The following is a 14,790-nucleotide window of genomic DNA, read 5'->3' as shown; positions in this document are numbered from 1 at the left end:
GTGATCCCATATCTCCTTTGCAGTCTTCTTCTCCTCTATGCTTGACAACACTCCATCTGCAAGGGCAAGATGAAGATTTGCCATATCATTCTCATCCATCTCGTTCCATTTATCATCATCTATGTATGTAGCCGGTCTTGCACTAATGGCCGCTAAACAACCATCTTTTCTCAAAATAGCTTTCATCTTTAACTTCCACAGCACAAAGTTACTGCCGTTGAATTTTCCGATCTCAAATTTTGCAGCCATTGCTTCTTCCAGAACCTATGCTCTGATACCACTTGTTGTAACACTGAACCGGATAGAGCAAGGTCGCAGCTAATAATTTGAGAAATAGTGTAAAAAATGGAACACTGGATTTAACGTGGAAAACCCCAAATGGTAAAAACCATGGACAAGGTACCCAAACTCTCTAAATAATTTTCTCTCAACCCGATCCCAAATACCCGTAAGAAATTAAATTTTTCTTTTCTTCTCTCACGTTCTTCTTCTTCTTCACTTCTCTTTGTGATTTTGATTTTGGGATGAATGTGAAGTGATGGCATGGCTTGGTATTTATAGAGATTATAAGGATTGGTAGGTGCCTACAAGAGTTGACAAAACTCATTTCCATTTACGGCCACCGTCCAAGCCGTGATCACCGACCATCATTTTGTAAACGTGTTTTAACACCACTGAGTTCTTTCAAACCCGTGCACTCAAGGAGATCTAATTCCTCCAGATTGATTAATCTACCCATAGAAGAGGGGAGCTCCTTCAAACCAAAGCATCTGCTAAGCAGGGGGCGGACCCAGCAAATTATAAAACATGGGGCACATAATGAAAGAAAGACTAAATGTAAGGATATATAAATATTTTACATGGGGCACATAATGTAATAACCATATAAAATAAGGGTATTTATCTAAATTTTGAACAAAAATCTTTAAAAAAAAAATATAGTGTGGCACGTGCCACACCCTCACATTACCTGGGTCCGCCCCTGCTGCTAAGTATGCACCTTTTAAGCTTAGTGGCATTGCCAATAGTGCTTGTGAGCTCTAACAAATGTATGCACTCATGGAGATCCAGTTCCTCAAGACTCGTTGCATTTGTGAGGTCTGGAATCTCTTTCAGGTACACAGACTCCCTCAAAACCATCCGCCAGAGGCGCTGGAGAGGCTATACAAAAAAAAAGAGGTAAACTTTAGAGAAATGACTAATCGTGCTTTACACGCAATACAATACAAAAAAAAGAAGTGCTAACTATTTTTACCTTGATTCCATCCCAAAGCTTCTCAAGTTGGCTGTGTATCATGATAAGTTCGACAAGAAACTTGCAATAGAACTTGGAAGGCAAACATGTCAACGGACGGTAGATATCTGAGTTTGTCGGGAAGACAACGGATAGTATTCCCACCGTACGTTCTCAGAGTCGAGTTTTAGAAGCTGGAGATTCTTCATCCCTTTGAAGGCACTTTTTCTTATTTGGATAACCTCTCTCCTTGCTTCTAGCTTTATGCCTATAACTTTTCCAGTACCCTAGTATAGATTATTCAAAAAGAAGTTAACCTCAGCTTAAGAAAACCAAGGAGACAGAAGACTAGATCGAGATGTAAACAAAGAAACTTACAGTATCTTCATCTTCAAGTAATTCAGAAATATCCTTGGATCCATCAAGAACTGTCGCTTTCCAATTTCCTTCGTCTTTTTCTTGACAATATCTCTCCGCATTTGTTGCAGTAATGTGTGCATCTTAATGTATTCGTATGGACCGTATTCTGTGTCGATGGATATGAGGCTTTTCTGCTCTAAGTTATGAAGCCCATGGTTGACATCTAGATTGTTGGAATTTACGAGTGTTTGTCTCATGTCAAGAGAGTATTCAGTTAACTTGTAACTGGATCCCTTTCAACCACACAATGAGAACTCACCATTCAAGATCAGAGACAACCAACTTGTGATTGAATCCTCACATAAAATATAAATATAACCAAAATTCCTAGACAGTAAACTGATTATATAAGACAGAGAATCTCAAGTTTGAATCTAATCCTTGAGAAGTAACACAACACTTTAGAGTTTGATCACTTAAGATGAATGGGATTCAGAATCAGTAAGCTAGAGTTTAAGTAGAGATAAAAAAGAGTTTAGAGTGAGTTTTACAATTATTAGGTTGCCTTAAGAGAGAAAGAGTTAAGGCAGCCTCTAACTTTAATGCTTAATTCTCTACATTGTGAATATTGTTTAGACACAAGGTAGAAAGAGTGAGCCACAAATTTAGACTGAGAGAAACTTGTATATTGATTAATGTTACAAGAGATGGTGAAGATCTTTAAATAGACAATCACTTACAATAAACAATTGTTAAATCAGGAAAAAACTAAACAACTAATATAATGGGGAATTGGAAGAGCCAAGAGGATATGGACAAAGAGAGGCACAACCAGATGAGGAGAAAGGGACAAAAGAGAGGATGTCACAGTCTGCTTGAGTGAAAGTGACATGAGTAAGGTGCATTCTTCATGGTTGGATAGTGACAAGTCTGGTTGATTCTCCAAGCTCCCATGTGACTTCTTCTTGTCCAATTCTGATCAGAAATAAACCTTTGCATCCAAACTTAGTTTACTTAAGCTTAAACATGATTGGAAACTTTGGATTCAGCTGTCCACAGTTCAGCCGTCCACTATTTATTGTCCATGGTCAAGTGTCCACGATTTGACTGTCCATGATTCAACTTCAACAATGGATCATTGGCATCTCTTGATGAACTCTCTGCTGATCTTAAACTAACTCCTTTCCTCTGGTTATATTATCTTCTTCATTTCAACACAGATCACAATCTTCAAGACAACGTTTAACGCGATCAGCCTCGAAACCAACAAAGAAACATGCAATGTACAGAAAAAGAGTTCTATCTTTATCATCACGTAAGTCGTTGTAGCCAAACATTAGAATTGATTCAATTCCTTTGTCAAGGCTAGACTTGAGCCTTGGTATTGCATTTCCCCACTCGTCCCTGGACTTTCCTCGTAGATACGATCCCAAGACTCTCAGGCCTAGAGGAAGACAACCAGCAAGTTTACTAACTTCCCGAGCAAGCTCATAAAAATCATACAGATAATCGAACTGAAATATATAATCGGAGCCAGGGAAAGAAGACATCTCAATACTTTTTCTGATATCAAGATATAATTGGCTGCAGAAAGGTCTGACAGTTCTCATCTCCGGACCATAATCTAGAGACTTTTGATCAAAAGCATATTGGCAGAAGATCTCAAATGCCTTGGAGCCCTGGATAGAAGACATCTCAATACTTCCTCTGATATCAAGAGAGAATTGGTTGGGAAAAGCTCTGGCAGTTCTCGTCTCAGGACCATAATCTAGAGACTTTTGAACCAAAGCATATTGGCATAAGATCTGCATTGCCTCAACTTCATTTGGAAGTTTCATATGTAAATACATTTGGTGTCTTGTTGCTTGAAAAGATTTCTATCCTCGGTTGTAATGATAATAACACTTCCGGGACCAAACCAATCAGGCTTGTCTGCCATTGCCTCCAGTTTCAACAAGAAATCTACTTCATCAAGAACAATGCACTCTTTTGTCTCTCAGATTTTGTTTAACAATTCCCAAGTGATCAACCTTAATATCCTTTTGGTCGAAAATCCGAGACAGTAACTCTTTCTGATAAGCCAACTGACATTTGTAATAATCGGAGCCACCGAGAGAAGGCATCTCATTACCTCCTCTGATATCCTCAATAAATGTGTTGAACTGAAAATCACGAGACAATTGGTTTTATAAAACTATGGCTGTGCTCGTCTTACCAATCCCAGCAGGATCCACGATCCCTAAGATCTTAACGTCATCATCTGATTGTTGGCTCAACAACTTTATCTCCGCGATACGAGCTTCCACGCCAACAAAGTCATCAAAATCTTTTGATGGTGTAAACCTTAACACTTTCATAACATCTACGGCAATTTCGTCGATCATCTTAGCTTCGATGTCCCTAACAAGAACAGAAGCAATCTATTAAAACAGTCATCAATAAAAGTAGCTGCTAGTATCAAGACCATACAATGAGTTTAAAGTATTAGGGATATATGATTTCAATATGCAAGTGGAAATGAAAGTGAACGAACCATCTGCTAGAGTGATAACCAGCTATATTGCCGACATCCACCAAAGCTTTCTTCCATGCCTCTTTCACGCCTTCTGTTCTTCCCACACAGGTTTTGTTAAAGGCCTCTCCGAAAGCTCCGGTCTGCTTCCTAACATCAGATGGATCCACTCCGCAGAAAATAATTATCACTGTTTGTTCATTCCTTTCTCTGCAATTCATGATTTCCACCAACTCATCCAACCACCAGCTTGAGGAAGTGTAGTTACGGGATAGCAAGACAATGGCAACCCTTGATTCTCTGATCGCTTGTACGAGCTCGGGAGCGATAGACTGCCCTCGCTCAATGTTATTATCAATGAACTGCATGATTCCTTTGCTTTCGAGCTTTACCAGTAAGTGACTAAGAAAACCTTTGCGCACGTCTCCTCCACAGAAGCTCGGGAAGACATTATGCGTCCAAGTGAGAGAAGAAGAAGAAGCCATGAATAGAGAGAGAGCACTTAAGAAATTGAAGAACGGGATCACAAATGATTTCAGCAAAGAGAGAGTAAATAGTTAAAAAGACACAAGTGGACACAGAACCACATAAGAGAGTCCAAATAGTCAATAGATAAGAAGAGGCGAGTGAAGAGGAAGATATTGGAATACATAATCGAATGTATTTTATTTAGTGGTGATGCTCTGTTTATATATACAGAGTATGAGCAATGCAAAGAATGTAATATGCAGAGAATATACGATAATGATTAGAGAGTAATCAATGGGATACTAACGGCTACTTTCTATAAGCTAATAGAAGATTCATGGAACATTCAACGATGTTGACTTTAATAAATTTATAATCCTTCAACTTCCCATTTATTAATAATTGCTCCGCCCCCTTTTCTTATGTTATTATGATATCCTCCTTAGTTTCTTTAGCTTTGCCCTCTCTCAGAAAGGAACAAGCTTTGATTGCATACAATGTTCTTGTTCAAGGTTTCGACATTTGGATAGGTTTGTGCATCATCTCGAGTCACTTGCTTAGATTTAAATACTACCGTAAAACATTTATAAATTAATACTCGATAAATTAATAATCCTTATAAATTAATAATTTTTTCGGTCTCAACTTGGGCCACTTCAAAATTTGACACAAATCGATAAAATAATAAAATAATAACTTTTTAGAAAATTTTATGTAAAGATATGATCTCATTAAAATTATAAATTATAATTTATATGTATACATATTTTATATAAGTAAGAACCTATCATTATATTGTTTATTTTATATTCACAATTGAATTATCTTTATATTTTCCTAACACTAAATATATTTTTGATGAGATTTAATAATATTATATTTTAAACCAAATTTAAATTCGGAGAATTTGTCAAATATGACTCAAAACTTGATTTTAACCCCAAAAGTATCCAAAACTTAAATCAAATGCAAAAGTAAACCAAAAGACTAGTGAAATTACAACCAGCCCCTTGTGACCAAACAAAAAAACTATAATTCATTTTTACGAATATAACCCCGTAAAGTCTTCTGAGATTTTGTAAGTCTTCTGAGGTTCTGTAAGTCTTCTCATATAGTAGATTTTAAAAATAATTTATAAATTTTGTAAAAAATATTTTGACTGGAAAAAATTGAAATCATGTAATTATAAACAGTTGTAAGTGAAATAAATTAAAATACAATAAAATTGAATTGTTTTCAACATAAATAAGTGAATGTAGTGAGTCATGATATTCTTTGGTTTAAGGTTTGACAACATATGTTGTAGTATTGCATGTATTCTTAGGATTAGATTTTGGAAGCTTAAATTTTTTTTGAAAAATTAAATTTTGACATATATATGTTTAGTTTTGTGTATATTAAACATTTTTTAAGTTTAATAAAGTGTTTGTTTTTATTTAATTAGTTATTTGAGTTTATGATTTATATTTAGGGTCTAGCCGACTTCCAGGAAATCTTCTGGTGATTAGTATTTTATCAGTTAGAAGACTTCCCTAAGAGTCTTATAACTTCCGCTAAAAAATATTTTTGTTTCCTGCTAAAAATATTTTAGTTACTTGAAAGTCTTCTAAATCGAAAAAATTTAACCTTATTGGAATTTTTGTCTCTATTTATAAAGAAAATTTACACATTCTCTCTCTTTCTCTCAAATGACTATAACAAAAAAATGTAATGTTTCTCATTCTAAAACCCTCTAACCTCTCTATGATCTCTTTGAACTTAAAAACACCAAATTTTATATCAATTTATAGTTATTTCATGTTTTCTCACTGGTTTTTTTTTTGCAGGTTTTTCATTACATGATTCTAATCTTCCACTCCTTTAAAGGTAGATCTATAAATCATATTTTTTTATTTGGTAACCTATTGTTACTTAAAGTGAAAATTCTTTTAGTTTAAGTTTTTACTTTATTTTTGAAGTTTTTTAATGTTTTGAAACCATTTGAATGGTTTTGGATATTCATGTTTTTCAGATCTAAGACAAATGTGGAAGATTTTTAGGAACATCTATTCAAAAGTCTTCTACATTTAATGCAATATAAGACTTTCTGAAATTCTAGACTTCCTAAAAATTTTCTAGAAGATTTCTGGCGGAGTCTTTTCCCATATCTTGAGGTTCTTGCAGCCCAAAATGTCTAGTGCTGCCAGACATTTCCACGATTGTTATAGGAACTTCTATTTCTGTTTCTGACAGAGAGAAGTCCAAGATTTGAAGAAACTCCTGGCAAGCTTCTCAACAGTGACCATTTTGAGAAGGCTGACTGAGAGATTCCAAGAAGATACTGGGTTGGCAAAGACCATTTTCGAGCAGTAGTCCATGTCAAGAACAACAACCAGTTCATTCAGGTTCTTGACTGAGTTAGCTAACATAACCAAACTTTTGGCTTCTCTTGATATATTACCTAAGAACGTGCGGATTCCCCTTAAACCCATAATGATGGCAAGTATGCGCCCAAAACCTCACAAAACAACTTGTGACTTGTGACGAAAACGTTAATGACATCTACAATCCTAATAATCTTCAATGTTTAGAAGGGTTCATATTTTTGCCCTTTTCTTTCAATAAATACTTTACAAACAATGTTCATGAAAACATTAATCTTTAAAAAATATCCAATCCTTTTTTTTATATTTAGCTCCAAATATTATTATAAAAATATTATTTTCCAATTCACTCGTATTTAAAGACATGAAACATGAATCAAGAGTAGCAACACTCAGACCCTCTTTAGCTCTTTAGGAATTTTTTTCATTATCAGAAACCTATACAACTTTTCTTTATATCATATATTCACAATCAAAATTTGGATCAGTATATATGTATCAAAAGCAACTATATTTTATGTAAGACAATTATCTCAAATAGACCTTTTTAAGTTTTGTGTCACAAAAATAGATCTCAAAAAGTAAAATGACCAAAATAAACCTTTTATATTTTGAAAATTTTAATATTTTTTAAGTTTTTAAAATTTGAAATCATGCCCCCCAAAACTCCAGTCCTTAACTCTAAACCCTAAACCCTAAATCATAAACCCTAAACCCTAAATTCTAAACCATAAAAATATACCCTTTCATAAAATATTTTGGTTATTTTGATCTTTAAGCGCTATATTTGTGACAAAAACTTTTTTTTAGATCTATCCTAGGGAATTTCTCTTTTAGGTATCAACGAAACCTTATTTTGGTGGTTCCATATTCCCTTTGTGTCTCTTCACCATCAAGTACCGAGTCCTTGAGCCACTTTAAAATCATTTCAGCGCCTGTCGCCACACCACCTAATCCTTGCATTGCAAGCTTCGTAAAGGTCCCATATTTATTCTCTTCGTCCTCTGCCACTTTCACTTTCAGTCTACAACTTTTCTCTGTTTCTGTCACCGGTGCTTCTCAAGCAGCACACGCGAGCGACCATCGCTAAAGCCACCTCGCAAGTCCTTGAAGAACTTGGATTCCTCAGGATACGGAACAGATCATCGATAAACCCTATATCATCCTTTTCTTCAAGCACCCCGTTGTGAAAGGACAACGTTGTCAAAACAGATAACATCAGATTCTTATTATTTCCTGATTTGATCATATTGGTCAGAGCTGGAATCACACCTTCTGAAACCGCCTTTTCCCTGTTCTCCAATACGTAATCGAGTTGGTAAAGAGCATAATAGGCTTCCTTGGTGGCTGAGAGATCACCCTCTTTGATAACATCTATCATAGCCCTGAGTGTCTCTGAGTTCCCTATGATGATCTTGTTAGAATCAACGAGTGAAAGTGACCCTAAAGTCAGTGCAGAGATCCTTCTTGTGTCATCAGTCCCCTGCTTCAAAGACTTTGTAAGTTGTGGGATCACAAGAGGGTTTTGAGCCATTACTGTTCTGCTCTCCTCAATATACGAGATGTTGACCAATGTCGTGACGATTTTCTCCTGAAGCTCAAGATTCGAGTCAACCTCCTCGCCCAAAGAAGAGAGAGGAATGAGCAACCGTGTGATGGAATCAGGGATCTCAGCTACAAAGAAGGCTCGGACGTTGTTAAATCTCTCGGTCTGGCTGCACAGCACTCTGATAGGTTCCATATGATAGACCTTTCCGAGCCATTGACTATGAGTGACGTGGCATGGAGAGGCAAAGACTCGGTCTCTATTGGAGGTTTTGCCGTTGAAGCTTTTCTCTTCTATATAACGTATTCTTCTGATTACGAGTTCATTATGCTGAATATTGTAGAGAGTGCAGACGCCATGAGTCTCCCTTCATCACGATCGCCATGAGATCGTGATTGAATCTTCAGACACGGATCCCCATGAGATCATGATCTGAGATTCACTTATTCAGCTATTTCTATCTTGTAATCGTGTTCATCTTTGTAAACCTTGGGTTTGATATCAATACGAAAGATTACGGAGAGTTTATTGAGAGATCGGAGTTGTGAACTTATCACACTCCTGCAGCTTCTACTGCTACTGCTACTAATACCATATACGTTTTGTTAATGTTACTGTCCGTCAACGTTTGCTGTAACTATGTTTCGAGCTGAAGCAACTGAACGTGTGAGTTTGAGGTAATCGAGATATATCGTAGATGGCCGTTGACTTAACATCGGTGGGAGTGTACTTTTCACTCCGTGGTTGAAAATTTTCATTGTAAGAAAATTATCATTTCCCCAACCAACGACTCACAAAGAGAAAACCTAAAAACTCAGATCCGCTTGTTTCATCGTCGTTCTCCGTCGAGAGTCGCCGCTGCTGGGTCTCTTCGCACACAAGAGTCACCTATCCTCTTCTGCATAGTCCTCTCTCTCGTTCTCTGATGGATTCTAACAATGGGAATCCGCAAGAACCTCCCTTTCCGATTATCGAACCAAAGTCCTCCGGTGTAGCCGCTGAAGGCGAAGCTGCCCTGCAACAAACTCCTAACCCAGACCCTCGATGGCCATATCTAGGACGCTGGTCAGCAGGTCCGAAACCCATCATTCCTGCTATTCCACCTTCTTTGGTGAAAGAAACAGAGTCTGATGTTCCACCGACTTCTTCTACCACTCCTCCTCCTGCTACTGATACCACGGCCGTACTCCCTCTTGCTACTGAAACCACCGCCACTCCTCCTGCTTCTGCTTCCACCATCCCTCCTCCTCTAGCCACCGTCATTCAACCCCCTGAAGTATTAGCTGTTGCAACCACCAAGTCTCATCTTCCTTCTGGTTCTCTCACCAACGAGCTCAAGGAAGCTGCCGAGGGAACATTACCATCTGCAGATTCCGTTGTCGATGTGATTTCTTAAAAAGATAACACCGATGCTGAATATACCGCCCTTGTCCGTTCCATAGGTGCTTGGTCAAAGCCACTACGCTTCACGCCCCCACATACTCCTTCTGAACCAGCCACTCCAAGGCTCGGTATTCCTGAAGCGGTAAAAAGCCAAATTGCTTCTTTCTGGCCTTCGCTTGGTGAAACAATTAAAAATGGTCAGAAGCAAAAGAAGGGGAAGTTGTTTCCAGTTCAAGCAGCGCCTCAACTGCCTGTAGAAAAAATTCTACCTCCGGCTCTCAAGGATGATGGAAGCCTTCGGTTTCCATGGGCTGCACGGATGAGTCAATCATCGAGAAATCTCTATCGTGCGGCTGAACCAATCTATCGACTGGATGGTACTCCTCAGGTGACTATTCCTTCTAAGGTTCTTAAGTTAGGACCAGAGAATAACGAGGAATACATAATAGGACAATTCCATATGTGCTCTAGTCCGCCTGGTGGTCTTATTCATGCTGTCTTGAATAGGTTATGGGGACGGGAATGTAAGATTTCTTGCCGTAAATTAGGAGAGTCGTCGTTTTTATTCCATATCCCTCATGAAAATACTCGCAAATGGGTTGTTCAACGGGGTGTGTGGCATGTCGATGACTGTCTCCTTTTTGTGGCCCCTTGGAGTCCCGTAAATTCTCTAAAAACCCCTGAGATTTCTACACTACGTATGGGTGACACTTAAGAGTATATCGGATTCATGCTTCTCTAGTTTGGGCATCAGTCATATAGCTTCAGGCTTGGGAGAGCCAATGCTTACACACATGCATCGATTAGATCCAACAAAGATGGGAGAAGATAAAATATTAGTTGAGGTTGAGTTAGATAAACCGTTCTCAAAACTCATTGCACTTGATGATAAGCAAGGCAATATCTTCTTCGTAGATGTGGAGTATGCTTGGATTCCTAGTGCTTGTGGAAGATGCGGAGCACTTGGCCATAAGGAGAAGAGATGTTTACTTCCTCCTAAGCCTCTTGAAGCTCAGGCTGCCAAAGAAACTCAGGTTATTAATGAAGAGATCCCAGTTGTGGACATAGTAAAAGTGTTGCAAAACACTACGAGTACACATGTTGTTTAGAACCAGAATCGCAGTCTCCCTCCTCCCACCAAGTACGAGAGACTCCTACAGAGTTTCAAGTCACTACACAGTCCGAGGTTTTCCTTGCAAGCTCACCCACACATTCGCATGAGGTACATCCTGGCCTTTGCTCAACAAAAGATAGTGCCTGCGCCATTTCAGTCACAGATTATGGAAAAAATTCCATCACAAATTATCATTTTGGAAGGCTCTAGCGCTTCTGAAATTGAGCAACCAATTGGTGCTTTCAATTCTCTCGCTCAAAACCCTCAACAAGTTCACATGGAACTAGAGTCTCCGGTGTCATATGGGAATGAGACTGGTTTGATGTGGTTGGAGAGACTTCTGGTTACTTAACTAGAGGAGGAAGACCAATAAAACCTACTTAAAAGATTCAAGAAATGGGACGGACGAAGGTTGGTGGAAGAGGTAAACGTGGTCGAGGTGGCCGAGGGAACCACATTCACTGATTAGTATCTTCAAATTTCTTGCTGTTTATGGTTCATAAGTGGATCATTCACTAGGGTTTAACCCTTTTCTTGTTGAAAACTTTCTAAAAATTATTAGTGAAAACTCATACTTGTATTACTTATGCATTTAATATGAAAGCCTTTTTACCAAAAAAACATCCGTGGTTGGACTATTTCGTCCTCTAAAGTTATTCAATTTAAGCTTCGTTGTTTTAAGTTCATAGTTACGTGAGCTGATAAATTATATGGATTATTGCATTTTTCGTATTAGTAATGCCTAATATACAAAATTTATTTAAATATACAAAATTTTAGGACAATTGACAAGAACCATACAGATCTTTTTTTTTATTACTGGCATTTTTTAAATACCAAGCGTGCCCTTTTTTTACGTTATGAAAAAAACATATTTACAGGAATGCCATTACTTTTCGCTGCCACATAAGCAAAAACCCGGCGCCACGTAGGAATTATGTTTTGTGTTTTCATTAAGCCAGCCGTAATTCGCTACATACGTCGTTACGGCTGATTTATATCTACATGTCGGCTGAATAAACAAACGCGGCTGAGTTAAGAGGAAAATGCTGACTTAAGAACATAAGTCAGCCGGACGGTACGACTGAATTACAAAAATATGGCTGATTTATGAGATAAAGGTTGACTTACAGACAAAGGTTACGGCTGACTTATACATCGGCGGTTTGTTTTCTGGAAAATTTGGCTGAGTTGTAACTAAGAGACGACTGAGTTATGTTTCCCCGGCTGAGTTAATGAATATCGACTGGCTGAGTTATATAATTTACGGCTGACTAATGTGATGTTGTTACGGCTGAGTTTATGATTAGTCGGCCGTAATAGGATGAATTAACAGTAAACTCAGCTCGGCTACGGCTGACTTATTAGCGAAAGATTAATTACTAGAATATCATTCGTTTGACGGCTGACCTATGTGACGATACGGCTGATTTATCGTTTTTCATCCTAATTACAGCTGATTAAGAATCAAAAGATTAATTACTGAAATATTTCCATGGTTCGGCTGACTTACATTGTAAATGAGAGCTGATTTACGGAGGCTGAGTTATATATTTGTTTGTCAGCTGATTAACCGATTTTCCATGTCATCTGCCATGTCATCAACTCGGATTTGCCTTGTCATTGCTAACGAACTACTTTACAACTACGTGTGTCTGTCTGTTCATCTTTTTTCTTCATCTTCTTTATCTATCTATATATCTATCTTCTTCATCTTATTCTTCATCTTTCTCCGAGATCTTATGGATCCGGTAATTATTGTTTATGGTAACTGTATTAAGAAAAACAGATATGTATTCAATGCCGACAGTAGAGAGTGTAGAGTTCTGCATTTAATGAGAAAACAAAACATGAAGAATTCGCAAAGTCTGTACTCGATGATTATAGATTGAATGAATTGAGAACAACAGATTGAATTCGCAACAACAGATATGTATTCAACGAACGACACTCTACCAGTTTACAAAGAACAAGGATGACGAAATGAATCGGAATGACAGAGCAAGAGAGACGATGAAAGAATTGGGTTTTAATGTTTTGTATTACGCCTGGGTTTTGGGTTTTAATGTTTTACATTACGACTGAGTTATATAAACATGTTACGATTATTCTGGGTTTTCTTGATTAGTATAACGGCTGAGGTATGGATTTTAATGTTTTCGTATTACGACTGAGTTATCGTTAATTTTTGCCTTATTTAACTTTTTTAACTCCTCGTGATAATTGTCTCCATGTTATAAATGGCCTCGATATTAGTTCTGAGCCGTCAAATCAAGAAAGACGAAACGTCCCATTATTATAAGGCGTTTAATATTATAAAAAAGGATTACCGTGAATGTTAAATCAGTTTTTAAATACTAAAGTATCGTCTCGATGTTATAAAAGCCTCGATATTAGTTCTGAGCCGTATTTTCCACACTCAGCCGTCCCAAAGTATCAATCCTAAATCTCGATGGGCCATGATAAAACCCAAAATATTAACGGCTGAGTAATGGCTGAGTTATATTATGAGTTAAATAATAAAGTATTACCGTCTTGATTTATACGAAGGCGTCGATGTTATATTAACCAACATGGGTGAGTTATGTCAAATATCATTGCTTAATTATATGAACGTTACATTAATGGATTATTTCCCGATACTTGAATTGCCTGAAGAGATTCAGGCGTTAGTGGTTGAACGTGTGGCCGGTAACTCCTTCACAGATTTCTATGGCCTAAGAGCATCGTGCAAGACGATGAAGGCGTTAGCAGAGCGGAGCAGGGTAAACCATTTTTACGATGTGTTATCAGTTCCCAGGAGACTCAATATGCGTCCTGAGTTGTTTAAAACTTGCTACGCAGAGAGAAATCCAAGCACACTTTATATGAAGGGTGTACAGTTTTTCTTCACATTTAACCTTCAGGAAGGGGGACTTGCTTTCATGAAGCTTGCAGCGGATGAAGGATATGAGCGTGCTGTGTATACATACGCAATGACTAGAAAATATTTTGGGGTGATGAGGAGTATTTTGCTCGTTTTACGAGGGAATCAGGTGTCAGGATCGGGAAACTAGTTCGATCTCTAAAATGGGCATGGGGTTTGTCGCACAGTGAAGAGTTTCTGGCAAAGAGGGACGAGTTCATTTCAATCGTTTTTCCTTCGTTATATAGTTGCCAATGTGTTCCTGTTATGGAGCGAGATTGGGTCTTGTGGTACATTGAAAACAGTAAGGGTGACAAAATGTGTAACCGCTGTTTCTGGATCAAAGAGCTGGGGCTCTTCTTCCGTGAGTTTGAACCGATGAGCGTGATTATGGACACAAGGGAGTGGTGAAGATGTATTCTATCAGAATCTTTTATCTTTTTATGTTCTTTGCTGTGACATTATTATGGCTGGTTTATATTTTACATTATGGTGGGTTGTTGTCTTTTAATTACGACTGATTTTTGTAAAAAGGGTACTCTTCAATTATGGCTGAGTTTTAATTTCATAATGACTGAGATATTTTGTTGGAGTGTTATTAAATACGACATGGTTGGGTTAATTAAATACGTGATAGCCGAGTTATTGTTACTTAAAAGTTGAGGTAATGTTAACTTTTTGGTAACAATTGCAAGGTTTTCTAAGCCTGAAGAAAATCGAACAACTATGTCTATGTGTGAAAATTACGGAGAACTGAGCAAGAGAGAAGAGTAAAAAAACTTTGAGCTTTAGCTTAGAAGCAGAAGCAGAAGCTTCAGTAGTTGAGTCCAGAGACGAAAATTACAGTGGGAGTTACGATGGTTGCAGTTTGGAGAAGGAACAAGAGGACAATGAGAATGACTGCT

At 37.7% G+C, this 14,790-nt stretch overlaps 2 pseudogenes; both read right to left on the bottom strand.

The window, feature by feature from the left end:
• Window positions 1-966: 966 nt before the first annotated feature.
• Window positions 967-4,655, bottom strand: LOC106315184 (annotated as a pseudogene).
• Window positions 4,656-7,777: 3,122 nt separating this feature from the next.
• The window catches only part of LOC106315183, a 44,194-nt pseudogene continuing 37,181 nt past the window's right edge, over window positions 7,778-14,790 (bottom strand).

Source organism: Brassica oleracea, chromosome C9, assembly GCF_000695525.1.
Source record: "Brassica oleracea var. oleracea cultivar TO1000 chromosome C9, BOL, whole genome shotgun sequence".
NCBI classification, from domain to species: Eukaryota; Viridiplantae; Streptophyta; class Magnoliopsida; order Brassicales; family Brassicaceae; genus Brassica; species Brassica oleracea.
The sequence above is the reverse complement of the archived record's forward strand: the minus strand, read 5'-3'. Positions and strand labels throughout refer to the sequence as shown.